This window comes from Phlebotomus papatasi, chromosome 3 (genome assembly GCF_024763615.1).
Source record: "Phlebotomus papatasi isolate M1 chromosome 3, Ppap_2.1, whole genome shotgun sequence".
Classification (NCBI taxonomy): domain Eukaryota; kingdom Metazoa; phylum Arthropoda; class Insecta; order Diptera; family Psychodidae; genus Phlebotomus; species Phlebotomus papatasi.
In genome coordinates this window covers 15,655,381-15,668,311 of record NC_077224.1, presented here as the reverse complement: position 1 = coordinate 15,668,311, position 12,931 = coordinate 15,655,381, and the positions used below count along the sequence as shown (strand labels likewise).

Sequence of the window (12,931 nt, the reverse complement as noted above, 5' to 3'; positions counted from 1 at the left end):
GACAATTCCGGTTTTTAGAGCGGATTTTCGATTTTTCGAAAAAACTGTAAGGGGTTAGTCCATTGATTTTTTTGGTCAAAAAAATGTTTGTCGAGATTTTGCAAATTCCGCAATGGAAATCAATTAGTAGAACCATTTCAAGTATTCTTAGTGATTTTCACCCAGAAATATTGACAATTCCGGTTTTTAGAGCGGATTTTCGATTTTTCGAAAAAACTGTAAGGGGTTAGTCCATTGATTTTTTTGGTCAAAATTTTTTTGTCGAGATTTTGCAAATTCCGCAATGGAAATCAATTAGTAGAACCATTTCAAGTATTCTTAGTGATTTTCATCAAGAAATATTGACAATTCCGGTTTTTAGAGCGGATTTTCGATTTTTTGAAAAAACGGCAAGGGGTTAGTCCATTGATTTTTTTGGTCAAAAAAATTTTTGTCGAGATTTTGCAAATTCCGCAATGGAAATCAATTAGTAGAACCATTTCAAGTATTCTTAGTGATTTTCACCCAGAAATATTGACAATTCCGGTTTTTAGAGCGGATTTTCGATTTTTCGAAAAAACGGCAAGGGGTTAGTCCATTGATTTTTTTGGTCAAAAAATTTTTTGTCGAGATTTTGCAAATTCCGCAATGGAAATCAATTAGTAGAACCATTTCAAGTATTCTTAGTGATTTTCACCCAGAAATATTGACAATTCCGGTTTTTAGAGCGGATTTTCGATTTTTCGAAAAAACGGCAAGGGGTTAGTCCATTGATTTTTTTGGTCAAAAAATTTTTTGTCGAGATTTTGCAAATTCCGCAATGGAAATCAATTAGTAGAACCATTTCAAGTATTCTTAGTGATTTTCACCCAGAAATATTGACAATTCCGGTTTTTAGAGCGGATTTTCGATTTTTCGAAAAAACTGTAAGGGGTTAGTCCATTGATTTTTTTGGTCAAAAAAATTTTTGTCGAGATTTTGCAAATTCCGCAATGGAAATCAATTAGTAGAACCATTTCAAGTATTCTTAGTGATTTTCACCCAGAAATATTGACAATTCCGGTTTTTAGAGCGGATTTTCGATTTTTCGAAAAAACTGTAAGGGGTTAGTTCATTGATTTTTTTGGTCAAAAAAATGTTTGTCGAGATTTTGCAAATTCCGCAATGGAAATCAATTAGTAGAACCATTTCAAGTATTCTTAGTGATTTTCACCCAGAAATATTGACAATTCAGGTTTTTAGAGCGGATTTTCGATTTTTCGAAAAAACTGTAAGGGGTTAGTCCATTGATTTTTTTGGTCAAAAAAATTTTTGTCGAGATTTTGCAAATTCCGCAATGGAAATCAATTAGTAGAACCATTTCAAGTATTCTTAGTGACTTTCACCCAGAAATATTGACAATTCCGGTTTTTAGAGCGGATTTTCGATTTTTCGAAAAAACTGTTCATTGATTTTTTTGGTCAAAAAAATTTTTGTCGAGATTTTGCAAATTCCGCAATGGAAATCAATTAGTAGAACCATTTCAAGTATTCTTAGTGATTTTCACCCAGAAATATTGACAATTCAGGTTTTTAGAGCGGATTTTCGATTTTTCGAAAAAACTGTAAGGGGTTAGTCCATTGATTTTTTTGGTCAAAATTTTTTTTGTCGAGATTTTGCAAATTCCGCAATGGAAATCAATTAGTAGAACCATTTCAAGTATTCTTAGTGATTTTCATCAAGAAATATTGACAATTCCGGTTTTTAGAGCGGATTTTCGATTTTTCGAAAAAACTGTAAGGGGTTAGTCCATTGATTTTTTTGGTCAAAATTTTTTTTGTCGAGATTTTGCAAATTCCGCAATGGAAATCAATTAGTAGAACCATTTCAAGTATTCTTAGTGATTTTCACCCAGAAATATTGACAATTCCGGTTTTTAGAGCGGATTTTCGATTTTTCGAAAAAACGGCAAGGGGTTAGTCCATTGATTTTTTTGGTCAAAAAAATTTTTGTCGAGATTTTGCAAATTCCGCAATGGAAATCAATTAGTAGAACCATTTCAAGTATTCTTAGTGATTTTCATCAAGAAATATTGACAATTCCGGTTTTTAGAGCGGATTTTCGATTTTTCGAAAAAACTGTAAGGGGTTAGTCCATTGATTTTTTTGGTCAAAATTTTTTTTGTCGAGATTTTGCAAATTCCGCAATGGAAATCAATTAGTAGAACCATTTCAAGTATTCTTAGTGATTTTCACCCAGAAATATTGACAATTCCGGTTTTTAGAGCGGATTTTCGATTTTTCGAAAAAACGGCAAGGGGTTAGTCCATTGATTTTTTTGGTCAAAAAAATTTTTGTCGAGATTTTGCAAATTCCGCAATGGAAATCAATTAGTAGAACCATTTCAAGTATTCTTAGTGATTTTCACCCAGAAATATTGACAATTCCGGTTTTTAGAGCGGATTTTCGATTTTTCGAAAAAACTGTAAGGGGTTAGTCCATTGATTTTTTTGGTCAAAAAAATTTTTGTCGAGATTTTGCAAATTCCGCAATGGAAATCAATTAGTAGAACCATTTCAGGTATTCTTAGTGATTTTCACCCAGAAATATTGACAATTCCGGTTTTTAGAGCGGATTTTCGATTTTTTGAAAAAACGGCAAGGGGTTAGTCCATTGATTTTTTTGGTCAAAAAAATTTTTGTCGAGATTTTGCAAATTCCGCAATGGAAATCAATTAGTAGAACCATTTCAAGTATTCTTAGTGATTTTCACCCAGAAATATTGACAATTCCGGTTTTTAGAGCGGATTTTCGATTTTTCGAAAAAACGGCAAGGGGTTAGTCCATTGATTTTTTTGGTCAAAAAAATTTTTGTCGAGATTTTGCAAATTCCGCAATGGAAATCAATTAGTAGAACCATTTCAAGTATTCTTAGTGATTTTCACCCAGAAATATTGACAATTCCGGTTTTTAGAGCGGATTTTCGATTTTTCGAAAAAACGGCAAGGGGTTAGTCCATTGATTTTTTTGGTAAAAAATTTTTTTGTCGAGATTTTGCAAATTCCGCAATGGAAATCAATTAGTAGAACCATTTCAAGTATTCTTTGTGATTTTCACCCAGAAATATTGACAATTCCGGTTTTTAGAGCGGATTTTCGATTTTTCGAAAAAACTGTAAGGGGTTAGTCCATTGATTTTTTTGGTCAAAAAAATTTTTGTCGAGATTTTGCAAATTCCGCAATGGAAATCAATTAGTAGAACCATTTCAAGTATTCTTAGTGATTTTCACCCAGAAATATTGACAATTCCGGTTTTTAGAGCGGATTTTCGATTTTTCGAAAAAACTGTAAGGGGTTAGTCCATTGATTTTTTTGGTCAAAAAAATGTTTGTCGAGATTTTGCAAATTCCGCAATGGAAATCAATTAGTAGAACTATTTCAAGTATTCTTAGTGATTTTCACCCAGAAATATTGACAATTCCGGTTTTTAGAGCGGATTTTCGATTTTTCGAAAAAACTGTAAGGGGTTAGTCCATTAATTTTTTTGGTCAAAATTTTTTTGTCGAGATTTTGCAAATTCCGCAATGGAAATCAATTAGTAGAACCATTTCAAGTATTCTTAGTGATTTTCATCAAGAAATATTGACAATTCCGGTTTTTAGAGCGGATTTTCGATTTTTTGAAAAAACCATTGATTTTTTTGGTCAAAAAAATTTTTGTCGAGATTTTGCAAATTCCGCAATGGAAATCAATTAGTAGAACCATTTCAAGTATTCTTAGTGATTTTCACCCAGAAATATTGACAATTCCGGTTTTTAGAGCAGATTTTCGATTTTTCGTTTTTTCGTCCATTGATTTTTTTGGTGAAAAAAATTTTTGTCGAGATTTTGCAAATTCCGCAATGGAAATCAATTAGTAGAACCATTTCAAGTATTCTTTGTGATTTTCACCCAGAAATATTGACAATTCCGGTTTTTAGAGCGGATTTTCGATTTTTCGAAAAAACGGCAAGGGGTTAGTCCATTGATTTTTTTGGTCAAAAAATTTTTTGTCGAGATTTTGCAAATTCCGCAATGGAAATCAATTAGTAGAACCATTTCAAGTATTCTTTGTGATTTTCACCCAGAAATATTGACAATTCCGGTTTTTAGAGCGGATTTTCGATTTTTCGAAAAAACTGTAAGGGGTTAGTCCATTGATTTTTTTGGTCAAAATTTTTTTGTCGAGATTTTGCAAATTCCGCAATGGAAATCAATTAGTAGAACCATTTCAAGTATTCTTAGTGATTTTCACCCAGAAATATTGACAATTCCGGTTTTTAGAGCGGATTTTCGATTTTTCGAAAAAACTGTAAGGGGTTAGTTCATTGATTTTTTTGGTCAAAAAAATTTTTGTCGAGATTTTGCAAATTCCGCAATGGAAATCAATTAGTAGAACCATTTCAAGTATTCTTAGTGATTTTCACCCAGAAATATTGACAATTCAGGTTTTTAGAGCGGATTTTCGATTTTTCGAAAAAACTGTAAGGGGTTAGTCCATTGATTTTTTTGGTCAAAAAAATTTTTGTCGAGATTTTGCAAATTCCGCAATGGAAATCAATTAGTAGAACCATTTCAAGTATTCTTTGTGATTTTCACCCAGAAATATTGACAATTCCGGTTTTTAGAGCGGATTTTCGATTTTTCGAAAAAACTGTAAGGGGTTAGTTCATTGATTTTTTTGGTCAAAAAATTTTTTGTCGAGATTTTGCAAATTCCGCAATGGAAATCAATTAGTAGAACCATTTCAAGTATTCTTTGTGATTTTCACCCAGAAATATTGACAATTCCGGTTTTTAGAGCGGATTTTCGATTTTTCGAAAAAACGGCAAGGGGTTAGTCCATTGATTTTTTTGGTCAAAAAAATTTTTGTCGAGATTTTGCAAATTCCGCAATGGAAATCAATTAGTAGAACCATTTCAAGTATTCTTAGTGATTTTCACCCAGAAATATTGACAATTCCGGTTTTTAGAGTGGATTTTCGATTTTTCGAAAAAACGGCAAGGGGTTAGTCCATTGATTTTTTTGGTCAAAAAAATTTTTGTCGAGATTTTGCAAATTCCGCAATGGAAATCAATTAGTAGAACCATTTCAAGTATTCTTAGTGATTTTCACCCAGAAATATTGACAATTCCGGTTTTTAGAGCGGATTTTCGATTTTTCGAAAAAACAGCAAGGGGTTAGTCCATTGATTTTTTTGGTCAAAAAAATTTTTGTCGAGATTTTGCAAATTCCGCAATGGAAATCAATTAGTAGAACCATTTCAAGTATTCTTAGTGATTTTCACCCAGAAATATTGACAATTCCGGTTTTTAGAGTGGATTTTCGATTTTTCGAAAAAACGGCAAGGGGTTAGTCCATTGATTTTTTTGGTCAAAAAAATTTTTGTCGAGATTTTGCAAATTCCGCAATGGAAATCAATTAGTAGAACCATTTCAAGTATTCTTAGTGATTTTCACCCAGAAATATTGACAATTCCGGTTTTTAGAGCGGATTTTCGATTTTTCGAAAAAACTGTAAGGGGTTAGTCCATTGATTTTTTTGGTCAAAAAAATTTTTGTCGAGATTTTGCAAATTCCGCAATGGAAATCAATTAGTAGAACCATTTCAAGTATTCTTAGTGATTTTCATCAAGAAATATTGACAATTCCGGTTTTTAGAGCGGATTTTCGATTTTTCGAAAAAACTGTAAGGGGTTAGTCCATTGATTTTTTTGGTGAAAAAAATTTTTGTCGAGATTTTGCAAATTCCGCAATGGAAATCAATTAGTAGAACCATTTCAAGTATTCTTAGTGATTTTCACCCAGAAATATTGACAATTCCGGTTTTTAGAGCGGATTTTCGATTTTTCGAAAAAACTGTAAGGGGTTAGTCCATTGATTTTTTTGGTCAAAAAAATTTTTGTCGAGATTTTGCAAATTCCGCAATGGAAATCAATTAGTAGAACCATTTCAAGTATTCTTAGTGATTTTCACCCAGAAATATTGACAATTCCGGTTTTTAGAGCGGATTTTCGATTTTTCGAAAAAACTGTAAGGGGTTAGTCCATTGATTTTTTTGGTCAAAAAAATGTTTGTCGAGATTTTGCAAATTCCGCAATGGAAATCAATTAGTAGAACCATTTCAAGTATTCTTAGTGATTTTCACCCAGAAATATTGACAATTCCGGTTTTTAGAGCGGATTTTCGATTTTTCGAAAAAACTGTAAGGGGTTAGTCCATTGATTTTTTTGGTCAAAATTTTTTTGTCGAGATTTTGCAAATTCCGCAATGGAAATCAATTAGTAGAACCATTTCAAGTATTCTTAGTGATTTTCATCAAGAAATATTGACAATTCCGGTTTTTAGAGCGGATTTTCGATTTTTTGAAAAAACGGCAAGGGGTTAGTCCATTGATTTTTTTGGTCAAAAAAATTTTTGTCGAGATTTTGCAAATTCCGCAATGGAAATCAATTAGTAGAACCATTTCAAGTATTCTTAGTGATTTTCACCCAGAAATATTGACAATTCCGGTTTTTAGAGCAGATTTTCGATTTTTCGTTTTTTCGTCCATTGATTTTTTTGGTCAAAAAAATTTTTGTCGAGATTTTGCAAATTCCGCAATGGAAATCAATTAGTAGAACCATTTCAAGTATTCTTAGTGATTTTCACCCAGAAATATTGACAATTCCGGTTTTTAGAGCGGATTTTCGATTTTTCGAAAAAACGGCAAGGGGTTAGTCCATTGATTTTTTTGGTCAAAAAATTTTTTGTCGAGATTTTGCAAATTCCGCAATGGAAATCAATTAGTAGAACCATTTCAAGTATTCTTAGTGATTTTCACCCAGAAATATTGACAATTCCGGTTTTTAGAGCGGATTTTCGATTTTTCGAAAAAACGGCAAGGGGTTAGTCCATTGATTTTTTTGGTCAAAAAAATTTTTGTCGAGATTTTGCAAATTCCGCAATGGAAATCAATTAGTAGAACCATTTCAAGTATTCTTAGTGATTTTCACCCAGAAATATTGACAATTCCGGTTTTTAGAGCGGATTTTCGATTTTTCGAAAAAACTGTAAGGGGTTAGTTCATTGATTTTTTTGGTCAAAAAAATTTTTGTCGAGATTTTGCAAATTCCGCAATGGAAATCAATTAGTAGAACCATTTCAAGTATTCTTAGTGATTTTCACCCAGAAATATTGACAATTCCGGTTTTTAGAGCGGATTTTCGATTTTTCGAAAAAACTGTAAGGGGTTAGTCCATTGATTTTTTTGGTCAAAAAAATTTTTGTCGAGATTTTGCAAATTCCGCAATGGAAATCAATTAGTAGAACCATTTCAAGTATTCTTAGTGATTTTCACCCAGAAATATTGACAATTCCGGTTTTTAGAGCGGATTTTCGATTTTTCAAGGGGTTAGTCCATTGATTTTTTTGGTCAAAATTTTTTTGTCGAGATTTTGCAAATTCCGCAATGGAAATCAATTAGTAGAACCATTTCAAGTATTCTTAGTGATTTTCATCCAGAAATATTGACAATTACGGTTTTTAGAGCGGATTTTCGATTTTTCGAAAAAACGGCAAGGGGTTAGTCCATTGATTTTTTTGGTCAAAAAAATTTTTGTCGAGATTTTGCAAATTCCGCAATGGAAATCAATTAGTAGAACCATTTCAAGTATTCTTAGTGATTTTCACCCAGAAATATTGACAATTCCGGTTTTTAGAGCGGATTTTCGATTTTTCGAAAAAACTGTAAGGGGTTAGTCCATTGATTTTTTTGGTCAAAAAAATTTTTGTCGAGATTTTGCAAATTCCGCAATGGAAATCAATTAGTAGAACCATTTCAAGTATTCTTAGTGATTTTCACCCAGAAATATTGACAATTCCGGTTTTTAGAGCGGATTTTCGATTTTTCGAAAAAACTGTAAGGGGTTAGTCCATTGATTTTTTTGGTCAAAAAAATTTTTGTCGAGATTTTGCAAATTCCGCAATGGAAATCAATTAGTAGAACCATTTCAAGTATTCTTAGTGATTTTCACCCAGAAATATTGACAATTCCGGTTTTTAGAGCGGATTTTCGATTTTTCGAAAAAACTGTAAGGGGTTAGTCCATTGATTTTTTTGGTCAAAAAAATTTTTGTCGAGATTTTGCAAATTCCGCAATGGAAATCAATTAGTAGAACCATTTCAAGTATTCTTAGTGATTTTCACCCAGAAATATTGACAATTCAGGTTTTTAGAGCGGATTTTCGATTTTTCGAAAAAACGGCAAGGGGTTAGTCCATTGATTTTTTTGGTCAAAAAATGTTTGTCGAGATTTTGCAAATTCCGCAATGGAAATCAATTAGTAGAACCATTTCAAGTATTCTTAGTGATTTTCACCCAGAAATATTGACAATTCCGGTTTTTAGAGCGGATTTTCGATTTTTCGAAAAAACTGTAAGGGGTTAGTCCATTGATTTTTTTGGTCAAAAAAATTTTTGTCGAGATTTTGCAAATTCCGCAATGGAAATCAATTAGTAGAACCATTTCAAGTATTCTTAGTGATTTTCACCCAGAAATATTGACAATTCCGGTTTTTAGAGCGGATTTTCGATTTTTCGAAAAAACTGTAAGGGGTTAGTCCATTGATTTTTTTGGTCAAAAAAATTTTTGTCGAGATTTTGCAAATTCCGCAATGGAAATCAATTAGTAGAACCATTTCAAGTATTCTTAGTGATTTTCACCCAGAAATATTGACAATTCCGGTTTTTAGAGCGGATTTTCGATTTTTCGAAAAAACTGTAAGGGGTTAGTCCATTGATTTTTTTGGTCAAAAAAATGTTTGTCGAGATTTTGCAAATTCCGCAATGGAAATCAATTAGTAGAACCATTTCAAGTATTCTTAGTGATTTTCACCCAGAAATATTGACAATTCCGGTTTTTAGAGCGGATTTTCGATTTTTCGAAAAAACTGTAAGGGGTTAGTCCATTGATTTTTTTGGTCAAAATTTTTTTGTCGAGATTTTGCAAATTCCGCAATGGAAATCAATTAGTAGAACCATTTCAAGTATTCTTAGTGATTTTCATCAAGAAATATTGACAATTCCGGTTTTTAGAGCGGATTTTCGATTTTTTGAAAAAACGGCAAGGGTCCATTGATTTTTTTGGTCAAAAAAATTTTTGTCGAGATTTTGCAAATTCCGCAATGGAAATCAATTAGTAGAACCATTTCAAGTATTCTTAGTGATTTTCACCCAGAAATATTGACAATTCCGGTTTTTAGAGCAGATTTTCGATTTTTCGTTCGTCCATTGATTTTTTTGGTCAAAAAAATTTTTGTCGAGATTTTGCAAATTCCGCAATGGAAATCAATTAGTACAACCATTTCAAGTATTCTTAGTGATTTTCACCCAGAAATATTGACAATTCCGGTTTTTAGAGCGGATTTTCGATTTTTCGAAAAAACGTCAAGGGGTTAGTCCATTGATTTTTTTGGTCAAAAAATTTTTTGTCGAGATTTTGCAAATTCCGCAATGGAAATCAATTAGTAGAACCATTTCAAGTAGTCTTAGTGATTTTCACCCAGAAATATTGACAATTCCGGTTTTTAGAGCGGATTTTCGATTTTTCGAAAAAACTGTAAGGGGTTAGTCCATTGATTTTTTTGGTCAAAAAAATTTTTGTCGAGATTTTGCAAATTCCGCAATGGAAATCAATTAGTAGAACCATTTCAAGTATTCTTAGTGATTTTCACCCAGAAATATTGACAATTCCGGTTTTTAGAGCGGATTTTCGATTTTTCGAAAAAACTGTAAGGGGTTAGTTCATTGATTTTTTTGGTCAAAAAAATTTTTGTCGAGATTTTGCAAATTCCGCAATGGAAATCAATTAGTAGAACCATTTCAAGTATTCTTAGTGATTTTCACCCAGAAATATTGACAATTCAGGTTTTTAGAGCGGATTTTCGATTTTTCGAAAAAACTGTAAGGGGTTAGTCCATTGATTTTTTTGGTCAAAAAAATTTTTGTCGAGATTTTGCAAATTCCGCAATGGAAATCAATTAGTAGAACCATTTCAAGTATTCTTTGTGATTTTCACCCAGAAATATTGACAATTCCGGTTTTTAGAGCGGATTTTCGATTTTTCGAAAAAACTGTAAGTTTTTAGTTTTTAGTTTTTTAGTTCATTGATTTTTTTGGTCAAAAAAATTTTTGTCGAGATTTTGCAAATTCCGCAATGGAAATCAATTAGTAGAACCATTTCAAGTATTCTTTGTGATTTTCACCCAGAAATATTGACAATTCCGGTTTTTAGAGCGGATTTTCGATTTTTCGAAAAAACGGCAAGGGGTTAGTCCATTGATTTTTTTGGTCAAAAAAAATTTTGTCGAGATTTTGCAAATTCCGCAATGGAAATCAATTAGTAGAACCATTTCAAGTATTCTTTGTGATTTTCACCCAGAAATATTGACAATTCAGGTTTTTAGAGCGGATTTTCGATTTTTCGAAAAAACGGCAAGGGGTTAGTCCATTGATTTTTTTGGTCAAAAAAATTTTTGTCGAGATTTTGCAAATTCCGCAATGGAAATCAATTAGTAGAACCATTTCAAGTATTCTTTGTGATTTTCACCCAGAAATATTGACAATTCCGGTTTTTAGAGCGGATTTTCGATTTTTCGAAAAAACGGCAAGGGGTTAGTCCATTGATTTTTTTGGTCAAAAAAATTTTTGTCGAGATTTTGCAAATTCCGCAATGGAAATCAATTAGTAGAACCATTTCAAGTATTCTTTGTGATTTTCACCCAGAAATATTGACAATTCCGGTTTTTAGAGCGGATTTTCGATTTTTCGAAAAAACTGTAAGTTTTTAGTTTTTAGTTTTTTAGTTCATTGATTTTTTTGGTCAAAAAAATTTTTGTCGAGATTTTGCAAATTCCGCAATGGAAATCAATTAGTAGAACCATTTCAAGTATTCTTTGTGATTTTCACCCAGAAATATTGACAATTCCGGTTTTTAGAGCGGATTTTCGATTTTTCGAAAAAACGGCAAGGGGTTAGTCCATTGATTTTTTTGGTCAAAAAAAATGTTTGTCGAGATTTTGCAAATTCCGCAATGGAAATCAATTAGTAGAACCATTTCAAGTATTCTTAGTGATTTTCACCCAGAAATATTGACAATTCCGGTTTTTAGAGCGGATTTTCGATTTTTCGAAAAAACTGTAAGGGGTTAGTCCATTGATTTTTTTGGTCAAAATTTTTTTGTCGAGATTTTGCAAATTCCGCAATGGAAATCAATTAGTAGAACCATTTCAAGTATTCTTAGTGATTTTCATCAAGAAATATTGACAATTCCGGTTTTTAGAGCGGATTTTCGATTTTTTGAAAAAACGGCAAGGGTCCATTGATTTTTTTGGTCAAAAAAATTTTTGTCGAGATTTTGCAAATTCCGCAATGGAAATCAATTAGTAGAACCATTTCAAGTATTCTTAGTGATTTTCACCCAGAAATATTGACAATTCCGGTTTTTAGAGCAGATTTTCGATTTTTCGTTCGTCCATTGATTTTTTTGGTCAAAAAATTTTTTGTCGAGATTTTGCAAATTCCGCAATGGAAATCAATTAGTACAACCATTTCAAGTATTCTTAGTGATTTTCACCCAGAAATATTGACAATTCCGGTTTTTAGAGCGGATTTTCGATTTTTCGAAAAAACGTCAAGGGGTTAGTCCATTGATTTTTTTGGTCAAAAAATTTTTTGTCGAGATTTTGCAAATTCCGCAATGGAAATCAATTAGTAGAACCATTTCAAGTAGTCTTAGTGATTTTCACCCAGAAATATTGACAATTCCGGTTTTTAGAGCGGATTTTCGATTTTTCGAAAAAACTGTAAGGGGTTAGTCCATTGATTTTTTTGGTCAAAAAAATTTTTGTCGAGATTTTGCAAATTCCGCAATGGAAATCAATTAGTAGAACCATTTCAAGTATTCTTAGTGATTTTCACCCAGAAATATTGACAATTCCGGTTTTTAGAGCGGATTTTCGATTTTTCGAAAAAACTGTAAGGGGTTAGTTCATTGATTTTTTTGGTCAAAAAAATTTTTGTCGAGATTTTGCAAATTCCGCAATGGAAATCAATTAGTAGAACCATTTCAAGTATTCTTAGTGATTTTCACCCAGAAATATTGACAATTCAGGTTTTTAGAGCGGATTTTCGATTTTTCGAAAAAACTGTAAGGGGTTAGTCCATTGATTTTTTTGGTCAAAAAAATTTTTGTCGAGATTTTGCAAATTCCGCAATGGAAATCAATTAGTAGAACCATTTCAAGTATTCTTTGTGATTTTCACCCAGAAATATTGACAATTCCGGTTTTTAGAGCGGATTTTCGATTTTTCGAAAAAACGGCAAGGGGTTAGTCCATTGATTTTTTTGGTCAAAAAAAATTTTGTCGAGATTTTGCAAATTCCGCAATGGAAATCAATTAGTAGAACCATTTCAAGTATTCTTTGTGATTTTCACCCAGAAATATTGACAATTCAGGTTTTTAGAGCGGATTTTCGATTTTTCGAAAAAACGGCAAGGGGTTAGTCCATTGATTTTTTTGGTCAAAAAAATTTTTGTCGAGATTTTGCAAATTCCGCAATGGAAATCAATTAGTAGAACCATTTCAAGTATTCTTTGTGATTTTCACCCAGAAATATTGACAATTCCGGTTTTTAGAGCGGATTTTCGATTTTTCGAAAAAACGGCAAGGGGTTAGTCCATTGATTTTTTTGGTCAAAAAAATTTTTGTCGAGATTTTGCAAATTCCGCAATGGAAATCAATTAGTAGAACCATTTCAAGTATTCTTAGTGATTTTCACCCAGAAATATTGACAATTCAGGTTTTTAGAGCGGATTTTCGATTTTTCGAAAAAACGGCAAGGGGTTAGTCCATTGATTTTTTTGGTCAAAAAAATTTTTGTTGAGATTTTGCAAATTCCGC

General features: G+C 32.0%; 1 protein-coding gene across 1 annotated transcript in view; it reads right to left on the bottom strand.

Annotated features, from left to right (window-relative positions):
• Nucleotides 1-12,931, bottom strand: part of LOC129807844 (SWI/SNF-related matrix-associated actin-dependent regulator of chromatin subfamily A-like protein 1) — a 58,484-nt gene that overhangs the window by 25,156 nt on the left and 20,397 nt on the right. The gene's annotated exons all lie outside the window — the stretch shown is intronic.